This window comes from Zonotrichia albicollis, chromosome 3 (assembly GCF_047830755.1).
Source record: "Zonotrichia albicollis isolate bZonAlb1 chromosome 3, bZonAlb1.hap1, whole genome shotgun sequence".
Taxonomy (NCBI): Eukaryota; Metazoa; Chordata; class Aves; order Passeriformes; family Passerellidae; genus Zonotrichia; species Zonotrichia albicollis.
The window spans coordinates 80,705,750-80,729,323 of record NC_133821.1 but is presented as its reverse complement, the minus strand read 5'-3'; the positions used below and the strand labels follow the sequence as shown (position 1 = coordinate 80,729,323).

The following is a 23,574-nucleotide window of genomic DNA, read 5'->3' as shown; positions in this document are numbered from 1 at the left end:
ATTATATATGCTACTACTTCTCCCACTTGTTGGCAACCTGCCCCTCTGAACTCCTCTTTATTAAGGCTCTTGATTACTTAGACCATCCTTGATGTTAGATCTTTAACTTTATAAATTAAACACTACATTTTCACATTGATATGACCTATATATTCTTTTTTTCAGAGTAGCTTCCCATCTGCAGGGACCTGCTTCTGGGTCCAGAGGGGCTACAAACCTCCTATGGCATTTTAAAATTGGATCTGCCAAGAAAGAGGAAACCTTAATTCTGAAGTGGTTAAATCTCTCATGCCACTGCAGTGGGTGCTTTCTTACCCAGTTTATAAAGTGAGTCTGCAATATTGGCAAACCCACAAATAAGGTCTTCATAGTAAATTCAGAGCCCCACAAAACTCTGCACATCTGTGACTGCCTGGGAAATTGCCCAGTCCTGTGCACAGCCATATTTTTCCTTTTGCTAGAGAAAACTATCTCTTGCCAGGTTGTGTGTCCATGAGAAGGAGCCCCTTTTCAGAGCAACTCTCATTTCAGGAAGCTCAAGTTCAGTGGTAGCCTTGATCTGATCCCAGGCTGGTTGTAAATGCAGCCTTTCTTACCAGCAGCCTCTGAGTGTGCCCTGAGCCATCTCGGCAGAGCAGACAGGCTGAGAGGGACCCATTTTGCAGTGACTGCTTCCAAGATCCCTCGGTGTCAGCCAGAAGCCGGCACTTTCAAGTGCTGCTTACTGACGCAGTAGAAATGCTGTCTCCTGCCCTTCAGCCCTGCTCTTTGCTTCCACTGCCACTTGCCAACTCTTCTTAAAACCAAGTATGGAAAGCAGGCTGCAATGTCCAAGGTGTTATTCTCTTATTCTCTCACGGCAGTGGCTGCACCCACAGTGGTGTTACCTCTTTCAGCACATTCCACATTGTCCCAGGGCACACAGTGGCACCTCCCCTCACCAGAACTGTGGATGACGTCCAAGTCACTGCTGAAGGCACCTTTAGGTCTTCAGTGGTCTGTACAATGCCTTCTCCCCAGACAGTGTGGGGCAGTTTAATGGGTCATTGCCTCTAAAGATGAGCCTTGAGTCTTCATTATGAAGCAGAACAAGTGACTTCAGGACTCAGAGGAGCTATCCTTGATCCCCTACCAGAGGCAGAACTTCACAAGTTTTTTTTATTAACTAGAGTCATTAAAAAGACATCTGACCCAGTACTCACACTCTGTCTGTTTGCTGCCCATAACTCACAACTGCACAATCACCATATGGTCTGGCTCTGTTGGTGTTAGCAAGAATTTTGGCTCAACAGAGGACTGCAACAATTATTGGGCTCCAAATCTGCACTGCCTGCAGCCTGGGGGAGTTTCCTTCATATAACACTTAGCCAGGTTTTCTCTGGCCCAAAGAGCCCACCACACGTGTTGCTGCCCAAGTGGTGTTCTCTGACAGGAGATGAACTTGTGAGCGCTTTGGGGGCTCTGTGGCAGAGCCAGCCTGCAGTGAGTGAGAATCATACAGCATTAGTCCCAAACCTGCACTTCTGCTCCTAAGCAGCCTGCCTATGCAGGCACCAGCTCTGATGCACAGCAGCATCCACTGCCAGGGTTTCCCAGATCTCAAGGTGCATCTTGGATCCTCCTCAGCTTTCTTTTACCATCTCTGACCCTTCTGCTTCCTGGTACTTTCAGGTCAATGAGCTGCCCCTTTTCCCCTTCAAAGCTGGGCAAGGGCTTTCACTGGGTACCACCAGTTGCTCCATTTTGGTCACACTCCAGTCTGTAGTTATTGTGCCATTTCTCTCTACCTGCTCCCTTAAAATGAGCAGTTAACAGGGCTTAGCAAACATTTTCCCCTTTGCACAAACCAACTTTATCCTTCCTTCTAATCACTCAGAAGTGCCACAAGGAGGATTCCCATCCTGTGTGCAGACTCTTGCCCATACTCCTGGTGTCTGCAGCACTGAGCTCCTCTCTCTCTGCTCCGCAGCAATGTCCCCTTTCAGGCACACAGCTGCAGCTGAGCCCCGTGACAAATTCCAGCACCTTTCAGAATGGCTCTAGCCTCCTTTTGCTGGTCTTTGCAGGCCAGGCCAAGTCCAGCTGAGTCCCTCTAAACTGGTCCATTGCCAAAGCATCTTGGCAGACTTTGCTGGAGGTGTGCCAGGAGGGAAGGTTCCCCAGGTTCTTCCTAGCTTGGGTAGATTCTCCCCTTCTCTTCCCTGAGACCCCAGTGCGTCCCATTCTACTGGGATGGTTTCTGGCTTTGGAATGTGTGCTCCAGTTTGGAAACAAAGCTTTTTTCTTTTTCTTTTTCTTTTTTTTCTGCAGGTAATGTTTCAGACCTATTTGGTTCCTGGGAAACACTATTGCTGTCCATCTTCTCTGACACAAGGGTTCTGGGCATGCCTTCTCAGATCATTCACTGCAATTTTTTAACCAGTTTCTTATGTATTAGTACAGTTTGACTTCTTTCTTTCCTATTTCGGCAGTAGTGACAGTGTTATAAAGCTAGGCAGCAGAAGTCCTCTAACAAACTTAATTCCACATCAGGTTTCTGACTTTTGCAACTTTTTGATTTCCTTGTGCTGTTGGTATTTTTAGCTTTTTAAATCCTCACTGCTGTCCTGCTCAGTTAGTAACCTCCAAGCTTGCCAAAGATTCCTTGGCCTCCTCTGTCCCCGGAAAAGCTGCTGGTCCTCAGCCATCTGGTTACTGGTTCCTTATTCATTTATTTTGAACTTGTTCCAGCTTCTGCTGCCCCTAAAAAATTTTACCTCCAGTCTCAGGCCATCTCCTAAGCCTTTCAGCAAAGCCTTCAGATGTTGCTTTAATCCCTTCTGCAAGGTCTCATGCTCTTTTCTTGGGTCTTTAGACCTTATTTTAGTCACTTGTGATAGCCTCCATTTCTGCAGGTTTTGTTCATAGAATTCCACAGGAAGTCTCAGTGCATGGCAGAGCACAGCATTCCTGTTTTCCTTTCTCTACTGGAAACAGCTCATTTGATATAAACTGGAATTGCATTTGCCTACTTGGCAACCCTATAACTTTGGAGTCTCATGGTTAGAGTGTGGTGAGTTAGAGAAGGAGGTACTTTTTATTCCCCTTTTTGCATTTCTATGTAATGAACTTCTGGCTTCAAGCAGAGAGGCTTCCGATGCACCTTTAAAAGCATTTTGCACAATTACAAACCATCTCCATTTTATTTATAAAGGATTTATAAATATATAAAGAATTATAAATATATATAAAGAAGTTATTTATTAATCTGTTCCTGAATAGTCCCGTCCTACTCTTTATAGCTGATGCTGCTCTATTTTGCATCCACCCATTTATTAACACTATAAACAATCTTGAGATATTCCAGGAATGAAATTTCCTTCCAGCATAGCCCCAGCACAGCCAACTGTCTTCTCTTCTCTAGCCAGCTCCTTTTCCACCTCATAGCTCTGCAGGGGTCCTTCATGCCTCCCACAAGGTGTTATATTCAGGAGTTCCTTGACAAGAAAATGCTCCTGCTTTAGATGAAGCACTCAATTTCAAGAATGAGCCTAACTCAGATGAATTCTCCAGATCCTTTTTATACTCCAAGAACAGGAGTAGGCATGTTCAGGGCACAGTTCGTCTTATCCTGACATGGGAGGCTGAAATAGTGAGATTTACAAGTGGTCCCCTGCCCACTGTGAATAGAAAAAGACACTCAGGACACAAAAACAGGAGCAGATGACTATAGTTAAGTAGAATTATCTACTTTCTAGAGACTCAGACATTCTCTGAAATACCTTCCATGATGCTTTTAAAGATGGCATGGGGTGAAACTGCACAAGCAGTCAGAACCAGGCTCTAGAGAACTTCCATCAGTTTTGACTGGCCCTCTGTTGGCTTGTCTCCTGTAATGGTTCCTTCCTGTGCCATTTTAAGAAATTTGAGTAAAAAAACCCTCAAAGCCAGAGACTTCTCTGTCACTTTTAAGTGTTACTATATAGAATATAGTTTAAAAGCAGTATTAGTGTGCATCTTCTACCAACCTTCTCAAAGCTGTATTAACTGAAATCACTGTAGAATTGTGTTTGCAATGACTTTTGTTTGCTTTGCTCCCAGTCACAGCTGCCAAGGGGGAAAAAAATCACACAAAAAAATGCAGTAAAATTCCATACCAAGTATACAAATTTGGTCTGCAACTCCAGGACCATCAGCTGAGAAAAAATTATTTCTAAGTCATTATAATCTCTTGGTTGGTAGATTTCTTATGGCTGTAGGTACAATAAGTTTCTCTCACACTTGTGATTTGATCCCGCTCATACACCTTCATTAGTAATGCACTGATTATCAGAGGTTTTGTACAAATGCTGTTCCATAGTGCCAGAAAATTCATTGCAGGAGTGCCCAAGTTAGCACTGACATGACCTCTCCATATAGAATATGTAGTGGTATGAAAACATGTCTAAGCAACAGAGACCCTATGTTGCCCTACCCAGAATGATTTCCAAAGCCTCCCAGGGATGCCACCTTAAATTTAGGAACCTGGCTCTAGTCGGACTCCAAAGCTCTCAAAGCCACAGGACTACTTCTAGAAGACGAAAGAAAGTAGGAAAACATATAAAAATCCAACGTAACTCTTGTACAGCCTCTGCTGCTCCTTAATAAAAGAATAATGGTGTGTGGCCCTCTTACAGCACTTTACCTGGGGATCTCAGTGGTTACACAATGGGTGAGTTAGTTTGTCTCTTAGCCTAAACCAGAAAAATGTCCAAAAGAGAACTCTGGGAGCACAGTGCCTCTCCAGTTCAAATCACAAGTCTCCGGGAGCCCTTCAACACATGGAGAAAGCCTTGCTCATGGAATATACCTCATTCCATCTCCATGACATGGTTTAGCTCCAGATGGCAGCCAGTACCAGGCAGCCACTCACTCACAGACACACTCACCCCAGTGGCGTGGGGAGGAGAATAGGAAAAAAAGATAAAAGCCATCAGTTGAGATAAGAACAGTTTACTATTGAAAATAAAATAATAATAGTAATAATTAAAACGGTAGTAATAATGAAAAGAAAGACAACAAAAAGAGAGAGATAAACCCCAAGAGAGGCACATTATACTCAACACAATTGCTCACCATGCACTGACCAATGCCCAGCCTGTTCCCAAAGCACAATCAGCCCCTCCCAGACTACTCTCCCAGCTTTTACACATGGCATGGAATATCCCTTTGGCTAGTTTGGGTCAGCTGTCCTGGCTACGCTCTCCCCTGCCTTCTTCTGTGCTCCTTGCTGGCAGAGCATGAGAAACAGGAAAGTCCTTGATTTTGGGTAAGCAGTACTTAGCAACAGCTAAAACATCAGGGTGATACCAACATTGCTCTGAGGCTGAATCCAAAGCACAGCATTGTACAAGATACTAGGAAGAAAACTAACTAGGAAGAAAACTAACTCTGTCCCAGCTTAAACCAGGACACTCCCTTTAGGCACAGGAAGGATGCAGAAAATCTGAGGGTCACACGGAGCATACCAGAAGCAACTCAGCATTTCTTTGCTACTGTTTCTGTGCTGATACTTGTGCTGACATCTTCTGCATTCTAAAAACACAAACTTAAATTATTTTATAAAAGAGCTTGAATTATAATATACATACATTATATATACGCATAAATAATATACTGTATAGAAATTTATAGGCAATGAGGCAGATGTGTGCCCTGTATATATAAAAACTTGCTTTTTCTTGGCACTTTACATGCAAATTCTTCTTGGTAGAGAAATTCATGCTAACATGAAGAAGATTTTTACCAGAATTTGAAGTGCAAGAATAAGTGCAAGATATTTTTAATAGCACATCGGTCTTTAATGGCCCAGAATTGTGCTTAATTTATCCTGAAAACCAATCAGTCAAAGCATTATTCTTTAATATAATTAATAATATTTAATATAATTGTTTTATTTTTAAAATCTTTCTGAGACATTATGTGCCACATGCTGCTCAGGATGTAGACATGTAGATATCCAAACAGGTCTTAGTTCCTCATGTTTGAAACCCTCAAACCAGTGGCTCCAGGCAATAGTTTCCAGCACATTAGAGCTAGGACAGCATTGTTTAAATGTAAACATCCCAGATTGCAGTAGCCCTTGTCTTTGCCTTCCTCCCCTGGCAAGTGATGGCTTCCCATGTCCAAACAAAACACTTCTTCAATGCTAGGTCACTTTCTTGGTCTCAGCACTGAACAGGCTGGACTCGCTGTAGCCACTGCCCTTGACACAGCTTCCTTCAACATGTAGGGAAAGTTGTCACAACTAGACCAGTAAAAACTCCAGCTAGCCAGTTCTCCCAGCAGGTTAAAAAATATACATGTTAAAATTCCAGGACTGTCCAACATTTCACTTGAAATTCTCCATAGCAACACCAATTTGGTACTGTAGTTGCAAAAGAAAGTATAAAAAAACCCCCAAGATCTACAAAAAAGGCCCTTCAACTTTAAAGCGAACGTATTCTTGGAGAAGTGGAGGGTCTGTTGTGCAGATGGCTGTTACTCTCATCGCTGGGAGCAGACATTCTCCAGCGGGGAGGAGAGGGGAGTCAGATAGCGTATTACCATGCAAAAGCAGCGAGCTCTGCCTATGATGACTGCAATATTAACTCCCAGGGCTTCCTGCGGCTGAGAGGCAGCGGCGGCAGCAGCAGCAGCGAGTTTCACTTGCCCCCTGCCCCCCACCCCCAAGCTTCCAGGTTCAATAAAGATTACATCATGGAATAAGTATGCCATGTAAGCCTGAGAATCAAAGCCGTCACAATTGGCGGCTGTTTAACTGTAATGTCGCTGAAACACACACTCCCCCTATATGCACACACTCTCCCCGCACCCCTCCCGGCCCATCCCGAGCCCTCCGCGGCTCCTGCGGTTAAGGGCAGTGTTATTGGGGAGAGGAAAATCTGATCAAAACTGTCGACGGCAAACTGACAATTTTCTATGGATTCAATGAAGGCCACCTTAACGATTTCCCTAATTAATGGATGACATCTTTGGCTGGAGGAGAGGCGCAGTATTCTACTCTGCCTTAGTCTTTGTTAACCTTCTAATTAACTTTCGTAGGTCACCCAGGTCTCCCCAACCTAAAAGTGAAGAGAGCCATTGTGCTAGAAGCAGTAAACTTACTTTTTCTGCCTGGGTACTTAAAAGGGAGAACGATTATAGGCAGGGAAAAATAACTCCATTTAAACTCTTTGTGACTGAGCAGAATGCATAGGTCCCTGCCTTAGAAAATAATTGAAACACCTTTTATACCAATATTTGCATGCATAATGCACCAAATTAGCAAATATACATCTAAATTCAGCTGCAGTTCCAAATTGATTAGAGATTTGGAGGGGTTTTTTGGTTGTCTTTTTTTTTTTTTTTTTTTTGGAATGAGAACTTCAGTGGGTCAACACAAGGAATTGGATTTCTTGAGCAAATTGCAACTGCAACAGCCACCAGCTTTTACACGGCATGATCTCCAGCAAAGAGCCTGGGCTAATAGTACATGCACACACACATTCTAACACTATAATATTAGGCCAGAATAATCCCTGTGGTAAGACCATTGAAGTCAATGGAATTGTATCAGAGATGAATTTGGTTCACTGCCTTTTGTGGAATCTAATATGAATTGACCATTGAGCTGGAGGCATCAAAGATGATAAATGCAGCCCTCTTTCAAACAGTCTGATGCAACCCAAAAAAGGGCAGGCAGAAGGCATTTAGGATGGGTGGCCTTTTCTTCTGTCTACAGCTTTCTCAGGGAAATTCTGCCCTCATTCACGCCCATTGACTGAAGTCAATTAAATTATTTTAATAAATTGTAATTAAAATTCACAGTGTACAATGAAAGACTGAAACTTCATAGCATAACTTGACTAATAAACCTGAAGTTAATTGCTTCTTGAAAGTAAAGATTTAGAGTGCTTCTTTGGCTTACAGAAGAGACATGAAATTAATTGTTCCAAGTTTTTTCTACTCAGCAGAGGACAACAGAGACGAATAGAAGAGAGTAATAATTGTTCCTCAATATAAACATACATCCCTGCACAAATATCTGACTCTACAGCCCATATTCTTGGACAGAATGAACTGAGCCTAAAATTTACATGGAAAAAAGTCTGAAACAGTACAGTTTAGAGAATTTCTTTATTAATTGATGAAGAAGCATGTTGTAGTAATTAAAACAGGCCTGAAAATCAGGCTTTCTCCAGACTTATCCTTCACTGCCATTGGTTCACAGTGGAATATGTCAGCTTTGACCTTGATGCAGTTTCTCCCTCTTTAGAGAAGTTATATGTCAGTGAAGTAGCATTAAAAAACACCTAAAAGGCCTTGAACTATCAGGTTTGAAAGCTGCAGTCATGCAAAATGCAACATGCCTGACCAAGAGTCAGAGTCCTTGAAATTCTTATTTTGATGGTTTGATTCTTCCACCATGTACATATTTTCTAGTAGAAAAATTGGCAAGTACATTGACATCTACGGCTCTTTACTCTCCAGAGAGGTGGCACAAAGTATATTGATCATACTCCCAAGGGTCCCTTGATTGCCCTACAAATGTCTTGGGTGTGGGTAAACAAGACCCAAATCTCTGAAAATATTTGAATCATGGCACCTATCAAAAATATCCTCAGCTGGACAGGCCTTGTATGTTTCTGCCTGCAGTGTCCTGAAGGATGTTTGGCATCATGTGTGACTGATTGATGGGGGAAAAGAATCAAGTTACAGGTATAGGATCAATATACAGAAAAGAAGCAATTCAACCTCCCTTCCTCTGGAAGTCTCATCTCTGGACAGCCGGAGCACTTATGGAGGCCCAGGGCTCCACCTTGTCCCCACTGAACACCCCAGCCAGGCAATGATTTTCCTGACCATTCAGAGGAGAGACAAGCAACCCCACATCAGTGGTTATGTATTGCCCTTTATGGCTTCTGGAAACTTCCAGGGTCCCCAGCATCAGGCTCTCCCTCAGAAGGAGTATTGGTACTAAAGCCAGGGGTCTTCAGAGAAGGGGATCACTGTTAAATTCTCAGGAAAACTGGGCTCATTCTCAGACACCAAGACAAACCTCCCATGAGGCATGGACTCCAGGGGATTCATCTCACCTGACTTTTAATATCCATATGATGTTTTCGGCACCTGAGCCTTGTGGGACTGAATGCCTTGAGAGTCAATGGAAGGTAAGATATCATAAAATTACTAAGAAAGAAGTTCTTGTTTTGGATGTCTGGTACAGCAAGAATGAACTGTGCTCCAGGAGAGTTTTCCCAGGACTGATTATGAAAAATCCACACACAAAACTCAAACATTTGCAGCTAGCAACGCAAATGGCCGTCTGAGGGCAGATGAATCCCACCTTCAGTCCCCCTTCACCTTGGTTTCCCATCTGTAAGGAGATGATGATTTTCCCATTCTTCCATTTTCTGCCCTTTTTTCCCCCCTAAACAGTAAGGCCCTCCATGACCTATCTAGAATTCACCTGACAGGAAGTGAACGGTTACTTTCAGAGCATCTATTAAATTGTTATATTTATGAAGTAATTAATTTCATCCAAATTCAAAATCTAAAATAGATCTGAGAAGTGCATCACAATACTTTTTTTTTTCTCAGCACAAAGGGCGCGAACATAACCAAGTCTGCAATTTGGATTTTTAAAGTCAAGTAAAATTAATCATCTCTGTTTGTTTATACAGTACCAATCACAACAGAGGGCTCTGATAAAAATAGTTTCAATTTCTTGTAATACTCATTGAACTGCTCTTTGCATCTTAAGTAATCCAATGACTAATTAATTGAGAAAATCTAATTAATACTCCGTATAAAAAAATGTAAAACATTTTTCTCAGTGTCACAGTTTAACCTCAGTTGACAACTGCACAGCTGCCTTCACACACACACACCTCCCACCAGTGGGGTTGGGAAGCAGAATCAGAAAGAAGTTAAACCCCATGGGTTGAGGTAAGAGCAGTTTGATGATTGAAATAAAATATAATAATAACACTATGATAATAATTGTAAAGAAAAGGGAGACAATGAAAAGAGAGAAAAATATAAAACCCAAGAAAAACAAGTGATGCACAATACAATTGTTTACTTCTGTTAACCGAATCCCAGTCCATTCTGGAACCACTACCAACCCCTCCCAGACAATTCCTCCTGGTCTGTATACTGAGCATGATGTTCCATGACATGGAATATCCCCTTGGCTGGTTCAAGTCCCCTGTCCTGGCTGTGCTCCCTCCTGGCTTCTAGTGCATCTCCTCTTGGCAGAGCATGAGAAACTGAAAAGTCCTTGACTTTGGGTAAACACTACTTAGCAACAACTAAAACATCAGTGTGTTATCGACATTATTCTCAAACTGAATCCAAAACACAGCACTGTACCAACTACTAGGAAGAAAATTAACTCTCTAACAGCCAAGATCAGGACATTCAGTAATGAACATAACAATTTAAAACTTGTTATTTTAAGTTAAATGAATGATCATTGGAAATATTTCACAACAGCTAGGACACTCATTATTTATCTTCTTGACACAACATACTGGGCTGTGTGTACCCGGAACTGGAATTACCTCTCTGACTCTGACATTAAAGTAATTATTCACAGTTTGTGAAAGATGCCTCCTTGCAGTTCATTTTCCAGAGGAAATAAATTATTTTTACCAGATAGTGTAGATCCTGGTGGAATGCAGTTAAATTAAATTATGCTCAGATATCATGTAGAAATAGCGATTAAAAGGATTTATGGACAGAGAATGCAAACCAGGCCACCTAAAGTGCATTTAATTTTTCTCATCACCACAGAAACATGATCCTTTTTAGGTCAAACTCGAGTGAGTTCCATCCCAGCTCATTGAATGCACTGTCTTGGCAAGATTGGAGTTGGACCTGAGATACTGTAAATGTTCCAGCTCCAGTACTATTGCCTGAACTAGAAATTCCACCTTGCCCCCTTCTCAGCCCTGAGGGGTGTGATGAGCTGGCTTCCCAGCCCAGGAGGTCTGAATGGGCTTTCTCTGTCCTCTGAACTTTTCTGTGGGTGAGAAGCCCATGGACCCAGCAGAAAGAGAGATGACAGTCCTTGTCCTCTGCAACTTTAGGGTGAGCTCAACTCTCAAACGTGACCTTACACAAAGCACAGCAAGGCTGCACATTTGCTGCTTCTTGGTGGTTTTCATATCAAATATGCTTCATTTGCAGGAAAAATATAGTATTTCTTTCCCTGCTTGATGCTCTAGCAGAAGCAGCCTGGGCTCTGAGAGGCAGAAGTCTTGAAAAAGGTATGAAAGATCAACTCTACCTTGTTGCCTAACTGATACCAGCAAGCATAGTGCCCATGCACAGATCACCATTGTAAAGCTTCAATACAGTAGGTCTGCTTCTCTTAGAAGCCCAAAACCACCTGTACAGCTCTACAGATAGAAGAAAGCACAACTCTCCTTTTTATTTCTCCACAGGCCCCTGTACAGTGTCAGAACTTTGGGCATGAGCTGCACTAGACTTACAGTCTGAGACACTAGAAGGGTGTCTGAGCTGCTCAGCATCGTCCCATAGTAGACAGGAAGAAAAGCAAATGCTTTATCCACAAAATAATGTTTTTTAAGTGCCTCCCGGTTGATATAGGCACCTGTATGTTGATCTTGGGCACTGAAGAGAAAATGAGGAGTGAGAGGAAAGCACTTTGTTCAGTCCTAGTGCAAGAGCCATTGCTGAGCTCTAGACTCTCTAGATACAAAGCAAAAATGACAGGCTCAGAAGACAGATCCATCTGTCCAAGATCCAAATCCAAATACCTGACAAGTTCTGAGGGTTCCTAAGGGGTTTATATGGATGAAAAATACAAAAGGGAATCCATAGATTCTTCCCTGTATGCCATTGTTTCATTTTAAGAACATCCTTTATACTTCCCAAATATACCAACTGAATCAGGACCTTGGGCTTTGGAAGCCTTTATGGCCACACCTCAAACTGGATTAATATGTCAAAATCCCTTGTACATAATGGCACTGCTGTGTCCCCAGTTCTCCTTGCCTCACTGTGGCCTCCATTTTGTCGGCCAGCTGTGGTGCCAGTCCCTTTCTCCTGTTCTTTTATCTGCTGCCTTACAGTGTGATCCTGGTAACCATTCCTTTTCATCCTCGCTGTCACTGATTTGGTTTCTCCTGCTGATTTTTGCAGCTTAAGTCCCATATTTAGAACTCCAGTTTCAGCTGCTAGCTCAACAGCGAGTGACGGACCTCACTGCATAGCTCTTTCTGCCTTGTACACCTTGTGCATTGTCCTATTACTTTTTGGCTACTCTCATTGTCTTTTTCCCCCTCCTTTTTGTCACTCCTGGCAATAGTTAGCCCCAGCTCTTCTCTTAGCTTCCATCGTTGCCCTTCCCCATGCACTAACTGCTAACTCCTCCAGCCTGTATCCTGCCTTATTTCATCCAGGCATGTGGTCTGGTGATTTTCTCTAGACCCTTGTGTTCGTCCTCTGCATCTTTGCATTTATGCTTGGAAAAAAATCCTTTCTTCACCCACTCCATGCTAGGGTCCCTTCAGCCTCCCCCATTACTACTCATTCTTTCATTAGCACTTTCTTTCTCCAGACTCACCAGCAGACTCTTTCTATGGATCACCCTCTTCGTCTGTTTTCAAAAAAGCCTCTGAAGTCTCTGCAAAAACAACCCTTCTCTACATACCATTATGCCTTTCTCATCTCCTTCCCTCTTATCCTTTCAAATCACCAGTTTACTCCCATTCTCTTGAACTCACCTCTCTGACACTCAGCAGTCTGGTTTCCAGCCACTTCACTCTGCAGGAATTGCTCTCTCTAAAATCACTAATGATGTCCTTCTAGTCAATTCTAACCACCTCTTCTCCAGTTCCTTTCCCTTTGATTTTTCCAACACCTTTGACTTATCAGACCATTCCTTGCCTTGGAGTTCCCCACAACTCAGCTGCTGTGCTGAAAATTGCCTCCTTTCGTTCAAGAGCTTGGTAGCTGGCAGCCAGAATAGGGGCACAATGAAAACGATAATTCTTTCTATTGTCTTCTGCACACTAATGAAGCCCCTCTTAGGAAACCATGAAAATTTTAAGGGCATACCAAAGTAGGGAAAACTCCAGCACAGGATCTCTTTGCTTCCTATAGACCTCTATGCCACATTTAATGTATAATAAAGGAAATTTCACTTTCATATCTTTGGATTTTCCTTGATGGAGTTTTGTAAGGAGAAAGAAAAAGGAAAACGAATGAAACAAATCATTTCACCTTTCTACAGATCTGTTGATACCCATTTTTCTCAGTTCACTGATAAAATCAGAGATTAATTAATTCAGAACTATATACAGATATATAAAACAGACAAAAAGAGGATCAGCCTGGGAAGATAGTTGAGTCTTTCCAGTGTCAGGTTAGCCAAAAGTCAAAGAACATGCAGAGGACAAAAGCAAATGCAGTGGCGTAGCGAAGGTCACAGTCAAAGGTTCGGGGGAGGGGGGTGTGTGGAGTGGTGTTAAATCCTCCAGCTCAGTAGTGAAGCCAGAGGCTCTTTTCAAGTTAAGCTATACTTGCAGAGCTATATGGATAATGTGAACAGATGTTCCTACTGTTTGGCTCTTGTTGTACCCATTTTTACAAAGATTGCTCTACTTAAAACATAAACGGAATGTAACCTGCAATCACCTTACGTGGACCTTAAAACACCAAAAGTTCATGAGCAAAGTGCACAGAGATATAACACACAAGAATTATCATTGACTTCAGATAAAAATGCTGCACTCTTGTACTCTTCTGCTCTAACTTCAAGCTGTTTTCCTCCTTATAGTCTGCGGCAAAGCTGTGGATGATAAATCACACTGTGTTTTCCATTAGAGTAAGAATAAGTTGCAGAAAACAGTGTTTAAAAAATCAAGGGAATCAACTTTAACTGTTGGATGCCCTCCTCCCTCCCCTGTGCATCAAAACAATTAGTGAGAGTTAGATCAAAGGATCCACTCTGCAGAAAAAGGAGAAATAGAATCCAGTGTGACATATCCCCCTGCAAATACAGAATGCATGCAAATAAATTGCAGGTAACCTGGAGATCTGATACTATACCACCTCCAGGAGGAGAGGGTCAGCAGTTACATCTGATAATAGCCTCTCTCTTTTATTGGGGATCACTATTTTCTAAAAGAAAAGCTAAATATTGATTAAGTGATACCTTAAATACCACAAGATTATCAAAGCAATTACAGGGATTAACTCCCCAAAATGCTCCAGTATAACCTCAGCTGCAGAAACTGTGCCAACTTGGTAATGGCTATTAACATCTGTATGCACAAGAGTAATCTCCTAGTCTTCTTTCTTTTTTCCTCTCTCTTTCTCTGATTGCTCCTATATATATTGTAGTTTTTCTGAGTGCATGCAATATACCTCCTGGGAACCTCATTCTACATTTCCTTGTTTGACTTGCTTAGAGTCAGAGGAAGTCAAAGGCTATTCAAGAAGGACACAAGACATCTATCTGTGTTGCCCACTCCCACGTGAGAAAACCTTCCCTGATGGAAAAAGGCAGGAGACACTGCTGGTCATGAAGTACCACATGGATATGCTGACTTTGACCATGTTGTCCCAGTGTCATTCCCTGGCAGGACTATCTGCCTAAGGACTGAATGTCCCGGACACCTTTCAGAACAGCACCAGGTGGCTGAAGAAGTTTAAACCCCCAAAGAAGAGCCCTGCTTGGTTGCCAGCACAGTTACATAGTTCAGGGTGTGTTCTTGGTAGTTTTCTATTCCCAGAGCCCACTCCCATGCTCACACTGATGAGAACCTCTCCCCTTTGCTTCCATTTTCTCTCTTCACTCTTCTCTTAGTGGGAGAAGCAACTTTAAAGCATGGGAGAGACAGACAGAGAGAGCATGACGCCCTATAATCCAACAAGTCAACTTCCCGAGCTCAAACATGAACTGATTTTTTTTTTCTTCCCTCGCCTTATAAAAAAGAAATTGACTTTTGTTTGGAGTTTGTGAAAAGTGGGACTCGGGGCCCAGTCAATGGGGCTCCCCGCGGCGCGGGCTGAGTGGAGCCATCTCGAACCAGTCAGCCGCGGCACCAATTAATCCGCTCTTTGTCACAGCCCCGGCCTCAGCAGCAGCGGCAGCAGTAGCAGCAACACATTTGGCCATTGTTCAGACCTTCATGCAACGGGATTTACCCTTTCAAAGAGGCAGTTTTGTCCCAAAGAGTTCGAGCGGAAGTTTCTCACTGACAATTTGCCCCAAATAGATAGATTTGTCAGCAGCAACCTTTAAAAGCAAAAAGCCATGGAGGAAAAAGGGGAGAAAAAGAAGTGTGGGGGGAAGAGCAAGTGCATCCTTGTCTGTCTGTCTGTCTGGAAGCCTGTCCTGAGCAGGTGGGGTGGGTGCCAGGCCTGAGGTACAGAAGGGCAAAATGGCATTGATGGGGGCTCTTGTTCATCTCAAGGCAGATGTAGCAAGGGAGCTAACAAGCTCTCAGGCTGCTGCATAGCAGCTCTGACTTCTGAAAGCCTTTCAGGGAACTTCTTTTACATGGCATTGTCATGCCTGCTACACAGCAATGTGCCAGGCTGGCCAGGGTTTCTCAGCCTCAAATACTCCAACAGCAGCTCATCCCTGAGAGGAGCAGGCCTCATTCTCTATGGTCTTGCCACCAAAAACTGCATTGAAGCCAATGCAAGAATTCTTTTGCAAACAGGCTTGTGTACCTTTTCCTATGCACAGTGCAGCAGGGCTCATATTCCAGGCAGGAAAAGGGGAAACAAACACATGTGTGTTTCCCACACTGATGCTTCTGTGCTCCTCATGGCTACACCCTTTGCACTTCAAGATGTGTCTGCACAGACAGAGTCAAGCCTGCTCTGTTGCAAACTGCAGCTATTCACAGGCACTGACTGCTCTTGCTCCCACCCTCAGAGCATGGCACTGCCCAATATTCCTGGCTTACACATGGAACCTGCTCTTCCCTGCAAAACTTCCTCACATACTGCAAAATGAGAACAGGAAAACATGCAAAAATCTCTCTCCACACTGTGGATTCCAGCAGATCCACATCCATGTACAGACTCTTGCAGCCTTGCTCTCACACTGGAGAGCAGCAACTGGGAAGTTCTCCTTCTCTCTAATAGCCCAAATTTTGGAAAAAATGGAAAAATATGTCTAGTCTCACCTGTGACTCCACCTTCTGTTACACCTGCTGAGCAGGTGGAGAGGTGAGGGGCTAGCACATGCCTGTGAGCACCATGGTGCTGAAATCTAGAGCTCTGCTTTTCCCTAGGAAGGGTTGGGAAAGGTTGTTCAGCCTGACATGAATTGCCTTTTGCATATGAGAAACCATCATCTAATCACCTACCCTGAAAGCATAGCCTGCTCTTCCCCAGAGGCCTTTGCATGGCAAAGGAGCCAAATTCATGGGAGATCAAGTGGTTCTGCTGCAGTCTTAGTGCTTATCTGCTGCCACTCTGGCAGTCTGGCTGCCCAAACCAAGATGAAGAAATCCGGTTTGCTCATGTAGATCTGCTGCAACCATCTGATCAAAAGGAAAACATGAAAAGTGGATGCAAGGCAGCTACATAGCCCTAAAATTTTGAAAAAAACCCTGGAAACACCATTGCTGGGTGACAGGCGGTCCCGCACTTCTGTCAGAATATTTTGTCTCACTGTATCTAAAATGGGGTTTATCTGTGTTACTCAACGAACCTCATTGTTTGAGTATAGCCCAGCCCACTGTTGTTTATTTGATGGCCTTCCCAAGGCACTTCCTGAAAGACAAAGATATGAAGACTGAGTTTAAAATGACATCAAAAATGTCACCAGCCTGCTTTTTACCCACCAAGTTCCCCTAAGCCTGCTTACACCTGCTCTTGGAAAAGGAAAAAGGCACAAGTGGCTGCAACCTAGTTATAACTCAGCCTGAAGCAGGGTTTGTTCACTGTTAGGTTAGGTTTGTTCAAATTATTTGGTTTCCAAAAGATCTAGAATGCTTTGAGTTAAACCTGAAACTGACTTAAAAGTCTGAGTTAAAACTGAAACACTAGGCTCTACACTTCAAGATACATCCACACCAGTGGGAGTCACATGTTCTAGGTTCTCACCACAGGGAACAAAGAGCTGCAGAGCAGCAGCAGCATCCTCAGTCCCAGAAGGCACATGTAGGAGCTAAGACCTTCCCCATTTGCAGAGGAATTTTGAGACCATAAGGGCGGGTGAGTAAGGATGGACACAACTTGCCATGGCACTGTGCACTGAGATGAGCGGAAAGTCAAGCAGTACAATGGCAAATACATGCAAACACAGCTTTCTCCATAAGGCATCTCTCCAGTGGAGGCCTCACTCCTTCAACTGCAGTGGAAATGCACATGGAAATTAACATTTGCTCTTTCCTGGCATGTGGGAGGAACACCGATACCAGGGACAATGGTATTCCTGAGGAAGCTTAGCTGTCGTATCCTTTATTCCTTTAGCATGATTGGCCCTGGTTATCAATCAAATTGATGGGATTCCAAGACCAAAATTCTTCTCTTTTAGTACTATTTTTGCTGATAATTTTCAATAAAAGAAAAGAAAGACTACTGGATATGACAGAAAATATTCTACTAGCTACAGTGTGCTTACCATGTGCACAATAAAAAGGACAAAAGAAGATCACATTTCCTCTGTTGATCTGTCAGGTTCTGAATCACAGCAACCTCATTCTGGCAAAAGGGCTGTCTGGATTTTAGCAACATCAGCCAACACTGACTGTAATGGCAATATATGGAAAATTTAAGTAAGAATCAAACAGATGCTCCTGACTGTACAAAACTGGTTGACCAACCACACAGTAGGTTTGTAATGACTTCCCATGTGCATTTGCAGCAAAATTACAGTATTTGGATTACTCTTGGGGTTTCCTAAACATCATGATCTACTATGGAGCATAATCTCGGCGCTTGTAGTTGGAATAAAACATTTGTTGAGCAATAATCTGTATATTGGATTTCTACTGATTTTGCTGAGTGATCTGCCACACAGCTTTGCTTACCAGGGTCAGCAGTGTCACAGAACAGAGTAATTATGAAAAGCAGTTAAGGTATTACTAGTTAAGATATCACTAACAGTTAAGCATTACTAGTTGTTATCAATCTGCAAGCACCATTCCATGGTGGATTGGCCTCCATGCCAATCCTCGGAGTTTTTGATTCAGTGCTTCAACCCTTTGTGCTCGGTGTTGCAGCATGAAGAACAAAGTCACAAGGTAAAGCCCTGTCCCGGCATTCTCATAACACATTCCCCTGATTTATATTTGGTTAATAGAACCATGCTTCATAAAAAAGAAGGACACAGAGATAGCTGATCACACCTCACCAGAGAAAATAATCTCCTATACACATGCACCTGTAATTTTCTGATATTTATAGTGATAAAATGTTTTTGTCACAATTGCAGCAGAACTGTATCTGGCAAAATCATGTGAGGGCGTGAGTAAAAATATCTGAAGTCTCTTTTAAGACCACTTAAAGCTCAGAATCCCTGGGTTGGTAGCATCTGAGTGCTCCACACTGAAGAAAGCACTCCATGCACCGGGGTTTGAAAACCACCAAAATACATTGCAAGTTCAAGGATATGCGTTGAATTTTAATGGTGAAATCTTAGTTGAGGACTGACAGGACTCTTCCAGTCAGGCTGGAAAAACTCTGATAGGCTGCCTAAAACTTTGATTGTTCACGTCACATTTTCAGCTCTTGTGCACCCCAGCAATCCTGACAAAGTTGGTTAAAATACAACTTATTTCATATTTATGAGGGAAGACTGTAGGATCAGAATCTGCCTCAGGGGTGTGTTTTCCCTGGACTTCATTTTCTGTTCAGGCAGGACAAGCGTAAATAACTGCAGGGTTCATTCAATTTACAGAGGAACATGGCAGACCTCTGCTTTCCACTTTTCTTAGAGGTAAGAGTGCTAAATTTTGCTACACAGGCTCAGGCTACTGGTTTGCAAGCTCACCATCTTGCTCTCATCGATGTCTGAAATCTCAAAAGGCAGAAAACCCCAAACAACCTCATAATACATTTAGCGAATTGTAGAGTGATGCATATTGTGCTCTCCTCTGCTTGGACTTGCCACTAATTGCTCTACCTGCAAAGATACTTTTGTGACCTATATTTTATGAAGCAAGAGATAAACCAAGCCTGTCTATAAATTTCTTAGTCAGTCATTAAACTGTACATGTCTTCTTAAAAATCTCTCTGTATCAACTGACTCAATAGTTTCAAGCAGCACTGAATATGATATGCTGATTCAATGCTGCATCTGGAAGTATTTATTGTTGTTGTTTTTAAATTCATTTCCCAAAATAGATGCGACAGATCTGGTCTCCAGCCAAAATCAAGAGATATAGATAAATTGAAATCAATGGAGCTGAGCCATTACATTGGCAGCCAGAAATACAGCCCTTCCTAAGAGCATTCTTTGCTGCCACTAACAGTATTTTTTGCAATTGCCTCAAAGGTCAGCTTGTTAATAGGCTTCTACAGCAAACTTTGGGAGGCCAGTCTACCACAGAAATTATTACATTGAAAGGACAATCAATCAGGGTCATAGCTGCATAGAGGCAAGTCTTTCCTATGCACATCCAAGTACTTAAGACATAGCCAGAGCTATTTGTTTGCTATACTGATAAAATGGTTTTTAAATGTCACAGCATAGCTCCAAGATGTATTTATTTCTTGCAGTCGGAATTCTTTTGCTGACAAATTAAAACTGTTAAAGACCAATCTTATTTTAAGTTTTCTTTTATTAGGTTTATAATATATTTATTTGCCCTCTTATTTGGACCTTTCACTTCTTTTATACAGCTGTGTCTCTGCCAGCTTCAGTATTGATACTGTCTTTTGTGTTCATGTCAGGGAAACTAAAATGAGGCCGTTTCTCTCTAAATTAGATTGCAGCTGTTGCTACATCATTGGCTTATTACGACACTTTGATTTTTATCTAACTAGCAAACTAACAAATAAGTCAAGTTACTAACTAGAGCCGCTTTGTCAAGCGCTTGTCTGGCATTGTCTAGATGGGATCAGGTACCAATGTAGGCGTATAAGCCAAGCCTGACATATCCCTTTCAAAGGCATACGTGATTAATGGGGCATTTCATTGCTGCAAGTGAACTCAGGCTTGTTCCACCCCTGAATACAAGTATTGAGGAGAAGTGCCATGGCTTACAGCGATACTCTTTCCCCAGTTATCTTTCCTAGGTATAAATTTCCCTGCTATTCTGCACGATGCTGGTGTGCACTCCAGATGCACATGTGGAAATTGAGCTGTACAGTTACTGTTGCTCTCAGTCATTATCTTACTTAATCGAGCACACACACAAGGGAGAAGCTCACCACTTTTTCACTGGCATCTGCAGGGAACACGGGTCTTCCCCAGAGCTCTGCTGGATAAAATACACCACTTGGAGGATTCGCTGGGATTTGTTCAAGCCCAAACCTTCCAGAGGTAACTGCTACATTCACTGTGGGACACCTCAGCGTGCAGAGATGGAACATATGGTGCCACCGGCTCAGGGAAAGTCATCCCCAGCTGCAGCCAGAAGGTGGTTTTGCTTTACAGAGGGCACATGAGCACAGGGAAATCCATCTTGCACCAGGAGAGAGGGAGTGCTCACAGGACAGACTTCACCAGATCATCTTTCTGTGCCTTAGATTTTCACATTTTGGGAAAAAAGCCTTTTCTTAATTCACCTGGAGAAAACTCACAGCACCAAACTGTGATGTTATTTTTATTTTGTTGTGGATTTTGTTAGTTAGCTGGGGCTCTCAGCATGCTCCTGCAGCCCTGGAAGGCACCTGGCCCCAAGGCACCCATGGTGGCTGCCAGGGCAGCTGCCACACAGCATCCTCAGCCACCAGGATCAGCTAATTTGGGCATGTGGTGAGGCTTAGCCCCAGCTGGCATCTCAGCCCCACGCAGCAACTTGCCCACTCCCACACAGTGGAACATGAGAGGGAATGGGAAGAGTAAAACTGAGAAAATTCATGGGCTGAGATGAAGACAGTTTAATAGGTGAAGCAAAAGTCATGCAAGTGAGCAAAGCAAAATAAGGGATTCATTCACTGCTTCCTGTGGGCAGGCAGGTATTCAGCCATCCCCAGGAAAGCAGGGCTGCATCACACATAACAGATACTTGGGAAGGCAGATGCCATCACTCCAAACATCCTCCCCTTTCTCCTTCCTCCCCAGCTTTATATGATGCCACACGCTCTGGAATATCCCTTTAGTGTGTTGGGGTCCTGTATCCTCTCCCAGCTCCTCACACACCCTCATCCCTCTCTCGTGGGATGGGGGAGAGGCTGAAAAGGCCTTGACTTTGTGCAAACACTGCTCAGCAGTAATGAAAAGATCACTGTGTTATCAACACTGTTTCCAGCACAAATCCAAAACACAGGTCTATGCCAGCTCCCGTGAAGAAAATCACCTACCTTGGCCAAAACCAGCACAGTGAGATGGCCCAGGAAGGACAAGAGGAGGGCCAATGCCACCACTGCTGAGTGTACAGCCCAGGGCCCTCCCAGGAATGCATCCCTGGGGCAGGGGCTTTGCAAGGAAAACTCAATACCACAAAAGAGCTTGTTAAGTGCATTTTCACGCAGGGAGCAGCCCGAGCTGGGCACCAAGCAAAGCCATGTCACAGACCAGGAGCATGGTGGGACAGCCAAGGAGCAGCATGGTCCCTTCAGCAGCTTTCACAGTGATGCTGCCCATCCATCTGCAGGCAGGGAGATACAGAGAAGGGATTTGTGGTGGTGACAGCAAAACACAGACTGTGACCTACAAAGAAGGGAAGGCACCTCAGATTTGTGCAGTAACTTGAAAGAACTAAACCCTGAAGGTGTTTATGCTGCAAGGCTGCTGCTGTACTCAGCTCCCCACATAGGGCTGCCTAGGGCACCAAGGGGCATCTCTGGATATCACCCAGCACATGCAGCAAAGGAGGGGAGTGGAGATAGCTTCTCAAGTATCACAAAACAAGAGCAGCTCCTCCTCCCAGGAGAAAATAGCTCTATCCTTTCCCTCCTTATCACCTGTCCAAGAAAACAGGTGTGTTAGATTTGCCTTATCTTACCCACCCGGTTCCTGTTGAAAGAAACAGATGAAAATTCCACTTCCATATATTCTGCTGCTATATCCACACACTTCTGGCATCTTAAGCTTTTTCCTCACCTGACCTTCTTCACTTTTTCCTTTTTTTTCCTTTTATTCTCTGAAGACCTTTTGGCTCCTCATCCAAAGGCCAGAGGAGAAAAGCAAGATAAAGGCAGGAGTGCTGTACTTGCAGATGGGTGACACATTGGATTTTTTTTGCTGCTAATACTCCAAGAAAAGAAAAGATACCTGGCAAGAGACCGTGGCACAGTGCTAAGAAATGTCACCATGTAACAGTAGAGTTCAGGGTCCTGGAGGAGATACACTTGGAAGGGAGCACATGCTGTTTCCTGTCACACGATTGTCAACTATTTGTACTTCCAAGGCAGTAGAAGGAGACAGTAAATTTCATTGCTGTGTTAGTATCTTCTGTATATGTAGGCCTGCTTAATAAACAAAATCTGTTTAACCCTACAGACAGTTAAACACCATACAGCTGCTCATTTACTGCCAGCACAGTGGGGTGAGGAAGAGAATCAAAATAGAGGGTAAAACTTGTGGGCTGAGATAAAGGCAGCTTAAAGAAACAGAAAAGGAAGGGAAAGTAACATAATGATAAAAGGATATACAGTGAAAGTGATGGACAATAGCTCACCACCAACTGACTGCTGCCCAGCCAGTCCTCTTGCCATCTCCCTTCAGCTCTTTTGTTCAGCACGTTGCTGTATGATATGGGATGTACCTATGGCCAATTTGGGGCAGTTGTCCCAGAAACATCCCCTCCCATCTTCTTGCACACCCCAGCCTACTCTCTGGCAGGACAGTAAGAGAAGCTGAAAAATCCTTGACTTAGTATAAGCACTGCTCAGCAACAACTAAAACATCAGTGTGTTATTGACATTATTCTCACCCTAAATCCCGAACACAGCACTATGCCAGCTACTATTAAGAAAATTACTACTCCATCAAAAACCAGGACAATAAGGTAAATGTTAAATGGCAATAATGGCAATAATCATTCCAAGTACAAAATGTTAACTGTAATTTCTCATCTTTTGGAAGCTGAAATACCTTTTGTCCAAATGGCCCTGGAAATGGCTTTGATAGAACCAGCAGCAAAAAGCTGGAGGTGGGAGAGAGCTCTTCCCTATACTCTTGGAAGTATTCTTGCCTTCATTTTCTGGGCTGAGATATATCTGTCCATCACAAAAACCACTCTGAAGAGACAAAGGACAAACCTCAGCCGGTACAGGTTTACAAAAACAGTGCCAGGCACTGCCCAGGGAGCAGAGAAGGGCTGATGATTTGCTCTACAGCAACTACAGCTTCAGCCCACGTGCAGAGCCAACTTTGGGTGTCTGGGTTATGTTAGTGGAGTTTTGGGTGGAGAGGTGAGATGTTTGAGCTCTCTTTTTTCCCTTGGAAGAGCCTGTGCATGGGAG

At 43.3% G+C, this 23,574-nt stretch overlaps 1 long non-coding RNA gene across 1 annotated transcript in view; it reads right to left on the bottom strand.

Annotated features, from left to right (window-relative positions):
* Positions 1-23,574, bottom strand: part of LOC141728586 (uncharacterized) — a 43,643-nt gene that overhangs the window by 18,619 nt on the left and 1,450 nt on the right. The window lies entirely within an intron of this gene.